The 18,645-nt window shown below is 45.7% G+C and overlaps 1 protein-coding gene across 2 annotated transcripts in view; it reads left to right on the top strand.

Annotated features, from left to right (window-relative positions):
• Positions 1-3,014: 3,014 nt before the first annotated feature.
• The window catches only part of LOC132084650 (ceramide synthase 4-like), a 45,234-nt gene continuing 29,603 nt past the window's right edge, over positions 3,015-18,645 (top strand). The window contains exon 1 of one of the 2 annotated variants that reach the window (XM_059489861.1): positions 3,015-3,139. The gene's annotated coding sequence lies outside the window, so the exon portion shown is untranslated. Of the gene's footprint in view, positions 3,140-7,510; positions 7,598-18,645 lie in introns of those variants that run through there. The other variant, XM_059489862.1, reaches the window with a different exon arrangement.

The raw sequence follows: 18,645 nt of genomic DNA, 5'->3' as shown, positions 1-18,645 counted from the left end.
GCAGGATCCTGCAGGAATCTTTGAACTCCTGAGATTTGTTGGCAGTGGTTCCTACAAGCAGTAGCTCTTCTTCTAGTCAGAGAAGAGGAGGAAGTGAGGACTCGTGAGGGAAAACAACATGGCGGCACCAAGATCAGTGGTAAAGAAAGAGGGGGAAGAAGTGCTCCAAGTGTCAGAGCCAAGATTTCTCTTCAAGCTGTACTGAGGACCGTGGTGAAACAAACTGTCCCCTTGTAATGCATGAAGTCCATGGGGGATGAAGAGATCTACTCACAACCCATGAGAAAAGGTGCTCACGCTGGAGTTGGTGGATCCTAAAAAAGCTGTGGTCTAGTGGGAGACCTGAACAAAGAGAGAGGGGCCATGCTTCCAAACTAGAGCACCTAGCCTTTAAAGACTGCATCCCATGGACTAGTGACCCATGACATGCAGTTTTGAGAAGACTCTTTTGCCTGTGGGAGGGACTCATGTTACAGCAAGCTGGGCAGGACTGCTACTTGTGAAATTAGAACCATGCTGAACCACAGCCACTGACAACTGTCTCCCACGGGAAAGACTCCACGGCATAGCAGAAGAAAAAGACTCCTCTTCCTAAGCAAACTGTAGAAAGATATCAAGTGATGAACTGAAAATCTTCTTTTACTCCTCATTATCCTCCTCTGACTCTGTTAATATTAAATTTAATTTATACCTTTAAGTTTGAGCCTGTTTTGCCCTTAGAGTGTTTTCTTCCAATCCTTATCTCAGCTCATGAGCCCTTCATTATGATTTTCAGGGGTGTCTGGTGTCTTAACCATTGTCAAACCACAACAGAGATAAATTCCCTTTTCTTGAATGCCCCTAGTCTATAACAGCAAGGATTGTAAATGACACAGGATTTATGGGCTGAAACCTATGCTTTGAATTACATTTGAAAACAAGTTGGTAACCAATGCATTTTAAGACCATCCTCTCCCCTCTGCAAAGGGCCACGCACTGCAAATGAATGTTGGCATATCAAATCCTGAAACAATTTACTATAGCTGTAATAACTGCATTTCTGTTCTGTCACCCCTAGAATGGGAATGCAATCCCATAAATTGGGCCCCACAATTTAAAAAGGAATGTGAAGGTCCTTGAATGAGTCCAGAGGAGTGGAACCAAGCTGGTTGGGCTGGATGGCATGCCCTTGAGGAGCAGTTGAGGGCTCTGGCCTTGTCTCCTTTGGAGGCTGAGGGACACTGCTGCTCTCTGCAGCTTCCTGAGGAGGGGACATGGAGAGGGCAGTGCTGAGCCCTTCGCCCTCGGATCCAGGGACAGCACTCCTGGAAACGGTGCAAAGCCATTCTAGGGAAGGTTCAGACTGGACATGAGGGAGCATTTCCTTATGAAGAGGATGCTCAAACCCTGGAATGGGCTTCCCTGAGAGGCAGTCAATGCCCCTGGCTTGTCAGTGTTGAAGAGGCATTGGGACAATGGCCTTAAGACCAAGCTTTAGTTTTTGGTCAGCCCTGAAGGGCTCAGGGAGGTGGATGAGATGGTTGTTGTAGGTCTCCTGTAGCGGGCACAGTGCCTGCAAGGTCTCTCTGGCAGTCAGCAACCTAAGATAAGAAATGCCTGGTCATGATGACTGGACCTAAGAAACCCCTCTTCCACCCTCGGACCCTTGTTATCTCTGTAAAACAACAGGTCATTTTCATCTCGACCCTTACTACGGGACTGTTTCCCAAAACTCCTATATCCTATATAAACCCCTATTTCTGCCCAGTTTGGCAGAAGGACTGTCACTGGGACCCTTTGCAGAAAATACCAATAAAGACACCTCTGTGGAACCTCACACAGCCTTCTCCTCTCTCTCCCTGCATCTGCCGAGGCACCTTGCAACCAAAGAGCTGAAAATCACCAAAGAGCTGAAAATCACCAAAGAGCAAGCTGATCTCACTTAAGAGCTGAGCTTGCTAGGATTGCCAGCAGCTTTGAGCCTGCCTGAGAGGCCCAGACAGGTTGTGCTTAACTGGACTTCCCTGTCTGGGACACCCACGGCAGCCAGAGTTGGTGAGACCCCGAAAACCTCAGAGCTGCATTATATCCTCCAACTGAAATATTTGAGTCTGTTTAGTTCCTAGGGCTAGCTGCAGGGCTGCAGGGTCCCACCTGTGCCATTGCAAGGCTTGGTGAAGCCCTGGCACTCTCTGGAGCAAGAGCCTCAGGGTGGGTATGAAAGGTGTATGCAATATGCAGCACATGGCCACCAACTCATGGAGAGCTGAGAGACGTGATGAGGACTCAGCAGCCAATGTTCTATACCTCAAGTAACACCACTTGCACACATTCATCTCAGTACTTCTGTACGAGTGTCAGAGAACCTGTGAATGAAATTTAATTAAATGAATGGAAATTAAGTCAGTTTTGTTTCTAATAAAACCAGCTATTCAGTGTATCATCCCAAGTTTTGCTGCACTGCCTGTGCAAGGAAAGGGGAGGAGGTTCTGACACTCCAGCAGGCTTGCCTGGGACACTTCACCCTCTTCAACAAAAATATCAGCAAGGAACCCTTAAGTGTCCAGTGACGTGAGTCCTGTGGTCCTGACATTCACCCTCAAAATGGTGTTACAGGATGAAATCACAGCAGGTATGGGCAGAGCCAAGCAGTACAGAAAGGGCACTGGATTGCTTGCTGAAGTTGCAGTGTCTAATATTAGCCACAGGTCGGATACTTTAGAAAGCCTTTCAAGAAGGACAGAGGTTGTGGGACAGCTTTCCTGCCTGTAATCCCCTGGAGCAGCACACTCAATAGCAGCTCTTTGAGGCTTGTAACCCAAATCCTGCCAGGCTGCGCAGAGAGCACAAATGGCTCTGGGATACTTAGGTCTGTACCTAAAATAGGAACAAAGCTGCTCCCATGTGCCTCCCCCCAGAGCTGGGGGAGGGCTCACATGATATCTGAGAGTGCCCGTGCTGTCTGCATCTCTCCTCTTTCTGCTTCACTTACAAAGTTGTACCTTTCTCTCAAGATACTGAACTTTGGCACCAGGCAATAAGCCACCTTCTCTGCACACCCACGGGTGTAAGGATATCCAAGGACAACCAATTCAGGCTGATACATGGCAGGAAGAATGTGGCAGTAAGACAGTGCAGCAGCCGCCAGCAGCAGGAGCGGGTGAGTGAACTGCCATGAGCAGCGACGCGGGTGGGGTGTGGGACGTGCTGTCTCTGCACAGAGAATCTGAGGGCCCTCTGTGACCCTAAACATCAGGGTTCAGAGTCCAAATGACACCATAAGAGCAGACACCAGTGCCAGGACAGTGGGGTGGGGGTGCCAGCGGGAAAGAGAGTAAGTGGAGTTGTGTCAATGGGCATCACCTGTCACTGCAGGATTTAGGGCAGAGTTCAGGTAGCAAACAGCTGCTGAGAGACACATAAGGGGGACCCAATTAAGCCCAAACAAAAATTTCTGCATCAGGCTTGAACAAATGAAGAAACTAAATGGCACAGAATTCAGGATTATCTAAGTGGGAAAAAGGAAAGTACATACACCAAAATATCAAGACAATGGTGTTAACAGGAAGCTGCATGTTAACTTCCTAGGCAATAGTATGATCAAAAGGAATGTCTTGAGAGGGTGTTGGCCCTCAAAGAGGAGCTGTTATTCCAGAAAATTCATAGAAGACATTGCTTTTACAGGAATAGCCATTGGTAAATGGAAGGAGATCTAGAAGATTTTCAAATTTTCCTAATCAAGAATGTTCTTTAAATCCCACCAGCCACTCTGCATTTCAGGGTAACTAAGATGGCAGAGACCTGTTCAGAGCACTCTGAGCACACTCTCTAGGAGAGTATGTAATTTATAAGGGTCCTGTTAGTGAGACTAAGCTCTTGCTGCTGTAGTGTGCAGGCTTCGATGGCATTCACAGATCCAGGCTCTGCACCACTGGCTCATACATTCCATTCCATTCCATTCCATTCCATTCCATTCCATTCCATTCCATTCCATTCCATTCCATTCCAGCTGTACATTGTTTTTTAATTGCTAGACTCCTTCTGCTTAAGTCATGTAAAACCCAACACCCCACTGGCCACAGCCAGTGCCAAAATGATGCCAGGTCTGGTACTGTGAGCAAGCAGATGTGGAGGCACCCAGGTGGAGCTGGAATTCACAGCCTCTACAGAAGGAATCAACAGCAGACTTGGAACAGAGATACCTGCTTTCTGTGAAGACACTGGGGATTTATTTTAATGACCTGGCTTAGATGATAACTTGAAGACTTTAAGACTCCTCAGACTGTTAGTGTTAGGAGTGTTGGCATGAGTAATGTCACTGATTCAGAACATGAGCATTTCTAGAGAGGAGGTTTGGTGCAGTTAATTATGGTTGGGTTCCTCTTGAGAAGCATCAGTGATGTGTCTACCCCCTGACACCCTCATTGCCTGACCATAAACATATGCCTCATCATGATCTACAGGAAAGTCAGTTTCTGAGTTTGTCTGCTAGTGATAATTCTTTCAAAACTCCCACCTTACCCTCCTCTGACAAAAAAGCCATAAAGTGACAATAGAAGGGCATGTTCAAAAGGATAGTCCTGTCAGCAACAGCATCTTATCAAATTTCAGGTGTAAATAACTGCACGTTCTGGAACCTGTGCAGTTCCAGTTAGACACTGTCTCACAGCATCTTCTCTCAAGACCTGGGGAATTGCAGTATCTCCTGAAGACAAGCCTCCCCCTTTCTTCATAAACAGGATCTATTTCAAGAGTAGATGAACCAATTCCATGAAAATGCTGTATCCTGGTCTTGAGTTATAATGGCTTTGGGATCCTCACTAGGATGGAGAGGTGCAATAAGACAGTAGGATGAAGTGTTATGAGAGTCACAACTCAAGAGTGACTTAAATGCAAGAATCCACACAAGGTGCGGTTGTTGCAGCTAGACCAGTAAGGCTGCAATGGGCAGCAGCTCTGCCCAGATCAGTGCCATAGCAGGTACAAGCATTCGCTCACCATTGCCAGACCTGAGCACATCCAGCTCTGGGGGCACCAGTGCTCAACTGCATTTGGAGTTTCATAGAATTACAGAATGGCTTGGATTGGAAAGGACCTTTAAGTCCATCTCATTCCCACCTCTGCCATGGGGCAGGGACACCTTCCACTATCCCAGGTTGCTCCAAGTCCCATCCAGCCTGGCCTTGGACACTTCCAGGGATGGGACAGCCACAGCTTTCCTGGGTAAAGTTTGCCAGGCCTCACCATCCTCACAGGGAAGATTTTTTTCCCAGTATCCCATCTAAGCCTGCCCTCTGGAAGTGGGAAGCCATGCCCCCTTGTCCTGTCCCTCCACTCGCTCTTGTCCTTCCTCCTTGCCCAAAGTCCTCCCCAAGCTCCCTTGGAGCCCCTTAAGGGAGTAAAAGGGGCTCTGAGGTCTCCCTAGAGCCTTCTCCAGCCTGAACTAATTGTGCTTACCTCAGGTCCTGCTGACTGGGAGGAACTTCATTTTCCCACTCGAGGGTGCTGTTCCCATTGGCAAAGGCCACCCTTCTACTTTTCCAGTGCCCAGCATCACATCCCAGAGCTCACAGACAAAATGGCCATCAGGCTTGCTCAGAGCTTCATTTGGACTCACTGAACAGGGTTTCAGAGGGTAACATTCTCGTGGACTCTAACTAGAAGACTTGTTTGACCTCTGAACATATTATCATCCTGTTCATAGTGGGCATCTGCTGGATAAATTATTACATTTTTATAAACCTGTGTATACTCATAAATATATTGTCATACAAATACTAACCCAGCAGGGGTTCAGCAGTCCATATTCTGAAATGATAAGTGATTTTGAAGTACCTCATATCCTAATTGTTTCATGAAGTATTGAACAAACCTGATAGGGAAGAGACTGGGTGCCCATCTTTGTCCTTCAGTCTCCTTTGGATGTCTCAAGGTACAGATCCCAAAAAACCTGGTATCTTTCATGGCTTGAAGGCAGCACTCTGCAGAGGGATTGAATAGCAGTATTCAGCACTTGTAATTCTAGACTCACCATGATTTATGATTATGGACTGCTGAGGCGTGCAGGGTTAGCACTTCTGAGCAGGGCTCTGCTCTGAGCCGCTTTGCTGTTGTGCTGCTGTGGCTCTGCGTGCTGGGGACCCTCTGGTGAGGACATAGACGGGTCTTCCTGAGTGGGAGGACTTGGATCACACTTCTGTAACTAAAAGAGTCAAAGTGAACGCAAGGGAAATGAAAAGGCAAACAACACCTGAGCACCTTCCTTTGCTCCAGGGGTCTTAGATGGTTTTGTTCCACCTACTGCACACACTGAAACAAGTAGACTTTTGCTCATGGAAAGCCCAATCCCAATCCTTTGGAAGTCAGTGGGAGTTTTCGTCAGTGGGCTTCAGATCAGCCCCAGAAAAACTGGCTCTATAAATATGGTGATCGCAGATCAAGCACTGCTTTAAGACGGTTTCAGTGATGCCACACAAGTACTGGATGACCACCTGCTTGTAGGTGTACAGGTGTCCCCTGGGGCTCTGAGATGGCCAGAGTTTCCTGACAGGATTGTAAAACCAGGCCCCCAGTACTTTGTGCAACTGTGTTCTCTGATATGCTGTGGCAACCTGGCTACTGTAACCGAGACTGTTTACAAGGCATCCCTTTGCCAGCAGCTGGACTGTGCATTGCCTAGTGAGAATGGAGCAGGTGAACTCAAATGGGTAAGCGAGAAAACTATCAGCAAGTCACTGTGTTTGTTTTAAAATTGTTCACATTTCTGTCTGCAAAGGTATTTATAACCATGCTCATCATAACCGTGCTGACTAGAGCTTTAGAAAAGTCTGGCAAGAATAAGCTGATGGACAGCATTTCAGTGAGACAAGGGAACAGCCTTAAGTGCTCCAAGAATGCATTATAGCACAGGAACAGCAAACAGGATCTGTGCTCCCAAGGCTCGAGAGCAAGAATGACGGAGTGGAATTTTTTTTGGCCTGCATAACACAGGACAGAATAGATCATCTCAAGGGTTTTTTTTTTTTTTTTTTTTTCCGGCCTTAAAATCTATCCAGCTGTACTGCACTGATTCCAAAGCCGTGGTCCACAGAAGGAGCACTTTCTCGCTGTTTCGACTGAAATACTATGCATTACTTTAACCCCTGTTTTCCGTGTAAAGAGCGGCTGCAATTTCGCTGAAGGAGCCTCGGGTCCCCTGCGCCGAGATCTCCCCGCTCGGCCGCCCTGAGCCGGGAGCGGAGCAGAGCAGAGCGGGCAGCGCCGGGAGCGGAGCGGAGCGGAGCGGAGAGAGGCAGTGCCGAGAGCAGAGCGGGGCAGCGCCGGGAGCGGAGCAGAGCGGAGAGGGCGGAGCGGGCAGCGCCGGGAGCGGAGCGGAGCGGAGAGAGGCAGTGCCGAGAGCGGGGCAGCGCCGGGAGCGGAGCAGAGCGGGCAGCACCGGGAGCGGAGCGGGGCAGCACCGGGAGCGGGGCGGGGCAGCACCGGGAGCGGAGCGGGGCAGCGCCGGTCGCGGGGCAGCGCCGGTCGCGGGGCAGCGCCGGGCCCCGCGGGGCAGTGCCGGGCCCGCCGCCGGCTGCTCGGCCCGGGCGCGCAGGGGCCGCTGGCGGGGCCCGGGCCGGAGGTGAGCGGGTGAACGCGGGCGAGAACGGGCGAGGGCCGGGGGAGCCGCGGGGCTGCGGGGCCCGGAGCGCTCAGTCCGCGACGAGCACGGGAGCGTCGCTTTTACCCCTGAATTGAGGAAGATTTTCTTGCTAGCAATGAAAACTGTTCTCAGAGAAAAGGACGGCAAAGCTGGGCAGGAGGCTGAGATATTTCGTTTGTGATTTGAATTGGTTTTAGAAAGATTTGTGTAATGAGCAAAATTCAAGTAGGATAACGAAAAAAAAAAAAAAACAACCAAGCAAACCAACCCTAATTTTAGACTGGAGTTGCCAAAAACTTCAAATCAGATACTTGACAGCAAATTCCACTTCTGGAATCGTTTAAAGCCTGACCAGCTGGTAGGTTTTAGGAGGTAATGGCAATGAGTTAAGAGTAAAGTCAGGTGTCAGGGTATGAGGTGAGTGTTTCTGGAGCAGACCGGTGTTAATTTGCAGTCTGACAGCTGAATTTTAGCTAACCAGATTGGAAAATGCATCTTTATTGATATCAGTTTATCATAATTTAAAGGTAATTCCTTCTTTTGAAAATGTAATATGGAGTTTTGTGAGATAAGTTTTGCCAAAGTCAGATGGAAGATGTGTGTGAGAGGACGCACGTGGTGAAGTTTGTCCTCAGAAGGAATCTACCTCTCCTTCAGCCAACAGTGAGAACTGGGGTGAGGTGTGTGACTCGGCTGCTGACTGATGAATCTACAAGCTCAGGTTTGTCAAGATAGCCATGAGGTTTGAAAATGCAGAGGAATTTTTTCTGTATTTCTGTTTAAAAGAAAAAAAAAAAAAGGATAAAACTTTTTTTTTACCTGGGAGTTATACACTGACAGATAAGACTGTGAGATGCCTATGTTCAGAGCAGCAAAGAAGCTGCCAAAATGGAAAAATGCAGCCAAAAGAGCTTTTTACTGAGAATCAAAGCTGCTGAGGCTCATTAGCTGTTAAAATCTGTTGAAATTTGCATATAATATTAATTTTCTTAATCTAATCCCCATCTAATGTCAGAGTTATATTAAGGAGATAAAGCAGAGTAGAGACTTCACAGCTTGACAACTGCTTCCAGACAGGAAGGAGGGTAAACACCTACAATGAAAAATTATTATTGTCCTTTTCTTTTGTTATAGTCTACCAAAATCCACAGAAACGGCTTTGTTTTGCTGTCACACCAGTAACTACAAGAGACTTGGCTCCTCTGTTCACATGTGGCAAAGATCAGATTCATGCTGCCAACCTTTCATGTTGGGCTGAAGGATTTCAGCTTTAATCAAAATGAAAATCTCGTCTGAGTTGGTGTCCTTTCCCCATGTTGTTGGACAGTGTCTGGGAAGCCCCTGAATTGCCAAATGAGACACAAGTGGTGTTTGAGGATATCTCAGCTCTCTGCTCTTGCTTCCCAACCTGCCTGAACTCCAAAGGCTCACGGTTGTGTACTCGTGCAGGCATCCTCACAGGCTTCCAAGTTCAGTTTCCTGGCATCTGCCTTTCTGTTGAAATAGAGTTAAAGAAGGCTTCTTTTTAAAGCTTCTCCTCGTGATGGAGCTTTTTCCTTCACTTCCTGAGGTCACCAGATTGATGGAGCGCATTTCCAGTGGGTTTTTAAACACCACTTACAGTTTCTGATGTCCTTTTGAATGCAGAACTTAAATGATGTCTGATCTGAAGGACAGCATGAGCTCTGGAAAGTCAATATCTTGACAACATCCAATCTTTTATAAACCTGGCAGTGTCCAATAAACACAAAAATAACTAATTCAGGCATTCCTGCAATTTTTATTTTCTCTAACAGGCAGGTAATGAGAATCCTTGATCATATTCATGAGCCCAAGAAGGCTCAGGAAAGTCCAATTGCTTTCTGTTCTTTGAGATACATAACAAGAAAATTGATACTGTTTTTCTAAATTGTATTTTCTGTTTTAGCTCTAGCTTTTATAAAACCCTAGACTCTTCCCTGCAGAGCTCTTTGGGGGAAGTTGCTTTCAGGCTCATAGAGTTATCCAAATTTTTCTTTTCTGACATGTTTATGGCAGAGAACAATACTTTGCAGGGCAGGGAAGGAAGTGAAAGTCTTTGTAGATCACTTATTTTAGCATTATTCTAGGAAGTGGCTTATGTGGGCTCAATATACACAAGTCAAACTGCAGAGCTGCTAATTCTGCTTGTGAAAAGTGATTGTGGTAAAGGAGTGTTTAGTCAATACAGCTACAGATGACAAGGCTCCAGCCATCTGGGTGCATGCCTGTTGCAGAATGAGCTATTTGTTGGGGATGAGTTATTTGTTGGGTGCAGGGAAAACTCGGACACTCAATATGAGATCAGCAAGCTCCGTTTATTGAAGAGAGCATCAGACACTTATACAGCAAGTAATAAGCTCATGAATATTCTGTAATTATACTTTTCTAATTCTTAGCTACTCTCCCAACACACACCTGAGCCTGGTCTCCTTTTCTTCCAAGGCAGTTCCAAGGTACAAGTCCATGGGACTTCTCTTTTTGGAGAGCACTGTGCACAGCACTGGTACACGAGCTGGGTTTGTGAGCAGTGCCTGTAGCAGATGGAGGCACATCACAGCTGAGCTGCAGCAGCTGGGTTCTCACCTGCCACGGTCAGGATGACTTGTCCAGACTTTGGAAGCAGTGGTTGTAAATGAAAGATCCCTCAGCGAATCTTTGGATCCTAATTCATAGTAAATTTCTCTGCAAGAGGGTAAAATGCAGGTAGAATATTATTGTACACTACTTTTTCAGGTCTAAGATGAGTAGGGGATCATTCTTTAAGCTTGTTACTCACTCCTGAGAGAAATAGGAGAAAAATACAGGCATGGTGTTAGGTGTGATATGATCCAGAGGGTCCCTCAGTTGTGTATGTGCACCCAGAAATTGCTTGGGGGTGCATCTGTCACATATTTAGGCTTAATTTTCTGGTGGGTCTTTGTGTGTGTGTGTGTTTTGGGTTTTTTGTTTGTTTGGTTTTTTTTTTTTATTTTTAGTTTGTCTTTTTCTTTTTGTTGTTGTTGTTGGTTTTTGTTTGGTTTGGTTTTTTTGGTTTTTTAGGTTCCTTTAGCAAAGGTCAGTAAGGACTCGATGATATGAATGGTGATATTTCCAGGTGTGATGTAGCAGATGGGTATTTGGAGCTCAGCAGAGGTGCAGTTTCATTGGCTTGAGCTGCATTCCTGCAGACAGAGGTGCCACCTTTGCCAGGTCCAGGCCACTTCCCATTTCCCCTTACACCTTGCATTGAGCTGCACAAATGATTTTGAAGCCAGGAGGTGAATTGCACTGAGGAACTGGCACGGGGTAAAATCACCCCCAAGTGATAAAAACTGAAAAAGTTTGGTTTAAACCCAAATCTTTTCCTCAAGCTGGTTCTCTGTGAAGCCTCACAAATGCTGTGCTGGGCATGGTGGGTGGTGCAGTGATGTGGGAGGGCTGGCCAGGCCCAGGCTTTGATGGCTCTGTGGGTTTACACTGGCTCTCAGTTGTGAGGAGCCTCTCTCAGCAGGGGCATCTTCGTGCTGGAAAGAGCAGCAGTTTCATTTTAAGGACTGAAGTGGATCTCTCCACCCACTGATACAATCTTAAAGGAAGCACATCTGTTTCTTTTCCCACTGTGGTCCTCCAGTCTCAGGCTTTGTTCAGGTGAAAACAAACTTAGAAGAAAGGAGATTGTAGAACATGAAAGAGCTGACATGCACAAGTCAGAACAAATAGTCCATCTTGATTTCCTCTACTGTAGGGTGTAAGTAACATGTACTTGTTCTTTGAAATGCTGAGTCATTATATCACAGCATTTTCTGAAAAATATCATTTGTTTAATACATTTAGGCTCATTGGATATATCCAGACATTACTATGACATAACAAGTCCACACTAAAATCCAGTGGGGGTGCAGCTGAACTGAGGGGCACGCAGTTTTGATCTGATTCCACTTTAGCTGTGAATTTAGAGCCTGCTGATAAGAACAAAAGTGCCATTAGATTACTGGAGTCAGAATTGTTGATTGTGCTCTGTGTTTTATATCCTGCTTGTATTTCTAACGTCTGTTCCAGGTTTCTTCCTGTGGGAGAAAAGCCACGCTTTTATATAAAGGAAAAGGAGAAGTTAAAAGGCTTACTTAAAAATAGGTTGCTCTTGAGGAAGCCGAAATCTTGTAATTATTTCTTACTAGTAAAATTAATTATCCTCGTTGCAGCTAACATTGAGATATTGAACACTTGAGTGGCATCTGTTGCCGGTGTAGAGTTTGCACGTTTCCAGCACTGTTTCCTTGCAATGCCACACACTGCAGGTTCTGGTAAAAGCTGGAGCTCAGGGAGTCCCTAGAGCTGGAGTGCACCTGAGAGGAGCTGTAGGGGAGCCTCTGCCAGGAGCGTGGACAGCCCTGGAATGCCCAGTGCAGGTTCTGGCTCTGGAGGAGTCCCAGGAGCTGCTGCCAGCCCAGGCTGGGCCTGCGAGGCTGCCACGGAGGGCTGGGGATGCCAAGTGTTGTTCTGCACTGGATGCACCCTGGCCACCACAGCTCCTGTCCCTGGGCCTGCTTTGGTGTGACCACAGCTCCCACACACTGACCTGGCTGTGGGGCGCTTCTCACCTTAACTGAGTGTCTGCAAGTCTCTTCTGTGTCCTTAGCCACCCTCCTCATTCAAACAAAGGTTTGCATTTTATTGTGGGTCTCTGCTATATGCATGTATTCACCTTTAGTGCATCTCTATCGAAGGTTTCATATATAATTCTACTGGCATTCTATAGCTGGTTCTTCTTAAGTAAAAAGAAAAAAAAAGTCATCATTTTCCCAGTTTTGAAAGTCCACTTAAGGCTGTTCTGTTGGGGGTTGTTTTTATAGTGTATGCCTCAGCAGGTTTGTCCAGAATTGAACAGCAATGTCAAGAACCCAGTGCATGGTCCCCACTCCTTTTCCAATATGCAGTAGTTTTAATTTAATCCAGGAGTTTTATTTGGAAAAATAGGAAATATGTTCAAAGAGGACTGCAGTAACTCCATAAACTTTGAGACTGATTCACCTTTTACCGAAACTGGTTTTGATCAGAGCTAGTGTCTTTGTTTTAAAAGTATGTTCCAAAAATAAAGAAATTCTTAAAATACTTTTCTTTCTGAGGTTGCTGCACTGGTAGTCACAGGTTATGGCATATGCCTTCCAACCCAACAAATGCCAAGGCTTTGATTCAAAACAGATAAGGAAAAATAAATTGTGAAAGAGGTAAACTACAGGCTGTGTTCACATTATTTTGTTTGCAATGAGCAGTGTTATTTTTATCCCTGAGGTACTATAAGAGCTTTTGGGACAACAGCTTCCCTGTTGTTCATCTGTCTGTCTTCATACATATTTGAAAGATCCTTCTGCAGGGTTTGAAAGATGAATTGTCAGAGTTTGTGTTTAATGTTTTCAAAGAAAAGATCAGAGGAATTCTTCTGTTTAGTGAGGATATTGAATTAAAAGCATGAAAGCAGAATTCCCCAAATAATCACTTCCGTATGACTTTTTTTGTAAAGTTACTTGTGGTGAACTGAAGCAAGGAGAAAGTGACCCTCGGTATCAGCATTTTAAAAATAAACCCTTAGCTCAGGCAGCGTGAGTCAGGGCTGTGCCTGGGAGCAGGAGGAGCTGCTGGTGGGATGGGAGATGGATGCAGCAGGAGATGCAGCTGGTGGGATGGGGGATGGATGCAGCAGGAGATGCAGCTGGTGGGATGGGGGATGGATGCAGCAGGAGGTGCAGCTGGTGGGATGGGGGATGGATGCAGCAGGAGATGCAGCTGGTGGGATGGGGGATGGATGCAGCAGGAGGTGTTGGTGATGTGCTGGGGGATGGATGCAGCAGGAGATGCAGCTGGTGGGATGAGGGATGCATGCAGCAGGAGGTGTTGGTGATGTGCTGGGGGATGCATGCAGCAGGAGGTGCAGCTGGTGGGATGAGGGATGGATGCAGCAGGAGATGCAGCTGGTGGGATGGGGGATGGATGCAGCAGGAGATGCATCTGGTGGGATGAGGGATGGATGCAGCTGCCCGGGGCTGGCACCCTGTGCTCGGGGCCGGGCTCTTCACCCTCTGCAGCCACCACGGTGCCGGCTCGGGCAGGGCAGCCAGCTGTGGTGAGGTGAATCAGTGTCTGTTCTGCAGAGGAATTGGAGGAATAAATGGGGTGTCCGAGTTCTCCCTCAGGTCCTTCAGCAAGCACAGGGCTCCTCAGCAGAGCAGGAGGAGCAGGCCAGCTTGAGGAGGGACTGTGTCCTCAGAAGACCAAGAGGACCCCCAGGGCTGAGCAATCCCAATGAGCCCTGTCTGTGTCCAGCGGGATCACTCATTGAAAGGATCCCACTGCATGTGTGGTTATACCATCCCATAATGCTGGATTACTGGATAAATAGCACAGTTGTGCTGAATTTCTGGATAAATAGCACAGTTGTGGCAGCCATCAAATCTTGACAATGAATACACCGTCCTACAGTGATTTGTTTATGTAATAGATAAAGCTCCATTGGAGGCAGGTTCTCTTCGTGTCAGGCACCTTCCAGCAAAGAAAAGAGCCCAATTCCTACGGAAACAACTGGAGTTTTACATTGTGCTTTATAGGCTGCTTCTATCACAGAGCTTTTAAGTTATCTGTGCTAATGAAGAATAATTCATATTCACATTTGTTTTTCAATGAATATCATCATGTGATAGATTGCATTACTCATTAAGCAGTAATGCTTGTGAAAAGTGATTCTCAATGGTTTTAATCTTGGAGAAAGGCAAATCTTTCTATCAGTTGCTATCTCAATGTTTTTGACATATTTTGCTTTTGCAGTAATGTTGGGAATGTAGATGTTCTCAGATAAGGTTTTACGTTTTGTGTTTTGAAATGAAAAATCATGAAAGCATGTACTAGTTTTCCAGGTAGGAGTATAATTTAAAAGAATCTTAATTTTAGCGTAATTAATTTTTTTCCCTAAGCTTTGGAACAGGCTGGGGAGTTTGCAAGAACAAATACCTGGGAAACTGATGGAACTGTTGATACTGAAATTTAAAGACAGCTCATAGAAAGTAATTAAAGCCTGTGTGTTTCCTGCGTGAGGGAGGAGAACGAGGGTTGTGTGAAAAGTCATTTACTGTGTGTGTAGGTGTACTGCATTGCAATACAGGATGCCTCCCTCAACTTCATGCAACAGATTAATCCCAAGTGATAGGTAAGCACTTTTCTAATCTATGTTGGCATTAAAGATGATCCAATTCCTCTTTGCTGTTTGATCTTTGCGAGGTCTGTGGCAGAGGTTGCCCAGATCGGTCCCTGAGGCCTCCTTGTTTGACACAGCAGGTTCTCTTGTTTTGACCCAGCATTGGCTGTTCAGGAGTTCAGCGCTCAGGGGGATGCTCAGAGGTGCTGGGGTGAGGAATTAGAAAACTTGAGTGGGGAAATGGCCTGGCTGGAGGAGAAAGAGAGACAAGAGTGCTTGATTCACTGTAGGGCTTGACTGTATGTATTAGGAGCAATGGTGACACTTTGGGCTGCAGGGAAGTGGGAATTGCAGGTGAAATAATGGATGAAGAGTTTCTGAGGGCTGACAGACTGTGGGACCTGGGGTGTGGCTGAAGACAAAAGGACAGGAAAGGAGGAGCTGTCCTGGAAGGGACCTGAGGGGCTTGCCAAGGGGGATTCTTAGAGGTGAGGAGAGGGCCATCACACCAGTACAATTATTTAGGAATGTTTATGCTTCAAAAGGGCTGGAGAGCCAGGTAATGCATTGGAGAAGCATTGCACTGTCACATGAGCTCATAAGAGGCTTTATTGAGTGCTGTGTTGGTATTTTAATGTGATTCAAGTATGGCTTGGAAACTTGAACCTACTACCTGCTTTTTGTTATTCTCAATTTTTAAGTTAAAATTAAACTTTTTAAGGCTTGGTATATGTTTGTTGAGTAATAATCAGTAATAATCAGTATGTTTGTTGAGTAATAATCAGTTGAGTGATTGCAGCTGTTAGTAGAAACAGTGTCAGGAGTGTGTATTGTCATGAATTATCTGGACAAGTATTTTTTGCTTCTCCAGCATCTGAACATCTATGCACATAAACTGGGTTGTAAGGCCAGAACTTGCCTTTGAAAGAGTTTCTCACAAAGTTATTGCTGCCCAGACTCAAAGTCTTGAGCCTTATTCAGTGTGTATTCTCACAGTTTGATTCCTTTTTGTGCCTTTCTCTTCCAAAATCTGCCAAAAGGCTTCTATTGGTGCATGAACTGCTTGTTGGTACAATCTTTGTGGATAAATAGCATTTCTGTTTAAAGGATTTTTGACAGTTTTTACTGTCTCTTAATTCAGATTGAAGGACATGATCTCATTAAGGTTGCCTGACTCTTTCTTTGGTACTGATAAATTTAGATAAAGAACAGGTGAGCAGTTCTAGGAGAAGTAATCTCCCTCTTGATTCTTTGACTGATCGTCCAACCTGACTTCTTAGCTCACTGTGGCCTGAGGCCAATAACTTGATTTTCTTCCTCACTTCTATCAAGCGATGTCAGACAGTGACGGCTGTTTTTGCAGTGAGACTGGAGGAAATAGTAGATGTCAGGAGAAGGAGTGAAGGAAAAAATGCAAAGAAATTGATAAGTAGCTCATTTGGGGTTTATAGGAACCTCCTTCTTGTATTTTACATTTGCACTCTTGAGAAGCCCACATAGGGACTGTGTGTTTTGTGGAGATGTTGTAGCTGGTGCTGTGACACCAGTGGTGTCTGATGTTCTCACTGAGCCATGATATGGTTTGTAGCTTCCTGCACAGACCAACAGCCAGCATGCAGCCTCCTGTGGTTTTTCGCTGATTTTTGTTTGTTTTGTTTTTGTTTGTTTGTACAGTTAATGTTCAGTAGCAGAACATTGTTCCCAAGTGTCAGGGCAACAAGGTTTTTGTTACCTCACTCTGTCCTTGGAAGGCGTGTTACTTCATGTTAGCATGTAATAGGAATGTTGCTGCATTTAATAATTCAGCCGTGAACTAGGTGCTGGCCAAACAGCAAAAGTCTTCAGCTTTTGTCTCTTGCTTTTACCCTGATAATTCAATACAGCACTTTGTTTTTCAGTCTAGTTTGATGAGTGCTGCAGTTCAGCCTAGGTTTTTTGCAGCATTAGTAGGGAAATATCTCCAGGTTCTTGGAGGAAAGATATGGTAGAAACAGCTGTGGTATTTCAAAATTTGAATCTACCTTCTTGGGTTTTTCTTAAGTTTCAGGAGAGGAGATTTGTGCTGCTTCAGGGATCTGCTTGGCAGGAGCTCATGGGAGACCCTCCTGGCAGGTAAAGGTGCTGATCTTCCAGGGCAGCCAGGTCCAAGCGCACAGAGTCCATTGCAACGTGCAAGAGGACAAACAAACATGGTAGGAGCAAAGGAGCACGGGCATGGAGCTGTTGTTTGAGCTCAAACACAAGCAGAAAGCATCAGGAGGGTGGGAGAGGTATGAATGGCCAAGGGCAATATAGAAATGTTGCCTGGGGAAAGAAGGATGCAGGGAAGAAAGCTCAGCTGGAGTGAGGGGTGTGAAGAGCACCCAGAGCAGCTTCTGAAAGTACATTGGTAGCGAGAGAGAGGCTAAGAAAAATTCGGACACACTGCTCTGACCGCCTTCTGACCAAAGACATGGTGAAGCCGGAGGTATCTGGGGCCTTTTCTGGCCTTGTTTTAGCTGAATAAATTAATGCTTGTTTTTCACTGTGCAAAAGCAGGAAGTTGTACTCGTTCCCCTCAGCGAGGGATGGCTGAATGAGGAGAGCTGTCTGATTTGCATTCTGACGTGCTGAGTGACATCAGCTGAGCCCTGCTTGCTGTGGGTGATACCTGCAGGCTGCTCAGAGCCAGCACTCACAGCACAGAGCCCAGCAGGGACGGAGCTGGTGAGTGGAGCACGAGGTATGTGAGCTTAGTATGTAATTTATGCTGGGTGAGGAAGATGTTCTCTGCAGATCTAAGTAAGCAAGTTTGTCTATTGTGGAACTTTTATTTGCAGTTTCAAATGTTTAATTGGGCATTTTAGGGTTTTTTTTTTGCAACAGAGCTCTCCCAAGAGATGGAAATTTTGGCCTTTGAACAGAGCAGCATGTGACTTGGAAAATGAATTTATTCTTGTGTAAACAGCGGACATGAAATAATTTGGTAGGAAATGTCAGCTGGTAGATCTAACTGAGGAGAACATCCAAAAGCTAGGAAGTTGAGGGTAACTGGACATTGGTGGAGAAACAAGACTGCACAAATAATTTTATATTTTCAATTATTTTCCAAAAAAGAGGATATGGAGAACAGAGTCTGGGTGAGGAGGGTGAGCCTGGAGAACATAGTGTTGGTGATTACAAAGGTGAGGAGGTTGTGGTTTCATTTCTCTTGCTTCTGGTCACAGTTGAAACATCTTATTTGATTCAAAAACAAACAACTACAGAAGCTGTAGTTCTAGGGAAAAGGGTGTGTAGAGTCACAAGAGAAAGAGATAAGAAGGCTGAGGAACTAGAGAAATAAAGCAGAATTATCTGCAGGTAAAAAGAGATTAATGACAAAACCTGTACATGTGGTTGGAGATTCTGCATCAGTTATGGCCAGAGCAAGCAGGCTTGTAAAAATCTGCAAAAGAAGCTCAAAGAAATGGAGGTGTAGAGGGTGCTGGGTTCCATAGGAATGTTACTTTGACAGGGTGAGGAAACATGCTTGGAGAGCTAAGGCCAATAAGTAGTTCATGGACTGGAACTATATGGAAAGGTTTAAATATCTTTTCATTACCATGGGAGGACCTTCTTAGGCATTTTTCTTAATTGATAAATTTCAGTTGAGTCCTTTGGACACTGTCCATCCATAGTTAAATTTACATTATAAGAAAAGCCTTTAAATGGTGAAGAACCAAGAGAAACATAGTTTAAAAAAGGGATCTCGGGCAGGGGAAGTGTTGTTTTGAGTAAGGCCATATCTGAAAGCAGATATGACTCCAGGATGGCTAACAGAGATGAGGAAATGGAAATGAACATATCAAAACTAAAGTGAAAT

Source organism: Ammospiza nelsoni, chromosome 27 (genome assembly GCF_027579445.1).
Source record: "Ammospiza nelsoni isolate bAmmNel1 chromosome 27, bAmmNel1.pri, whole genome shotgun sequence".
NCBI classification, from domain to species: domain Eukaryota; kingdom Metazoa; phylum Chordata; class Aves; order Passeriformes; family Passerellidae; genus Ammospiza; species Ammospiza nelsoni.
This window is presented reverse-complemented; position numbering and strand designations above follow the sequence as displayed.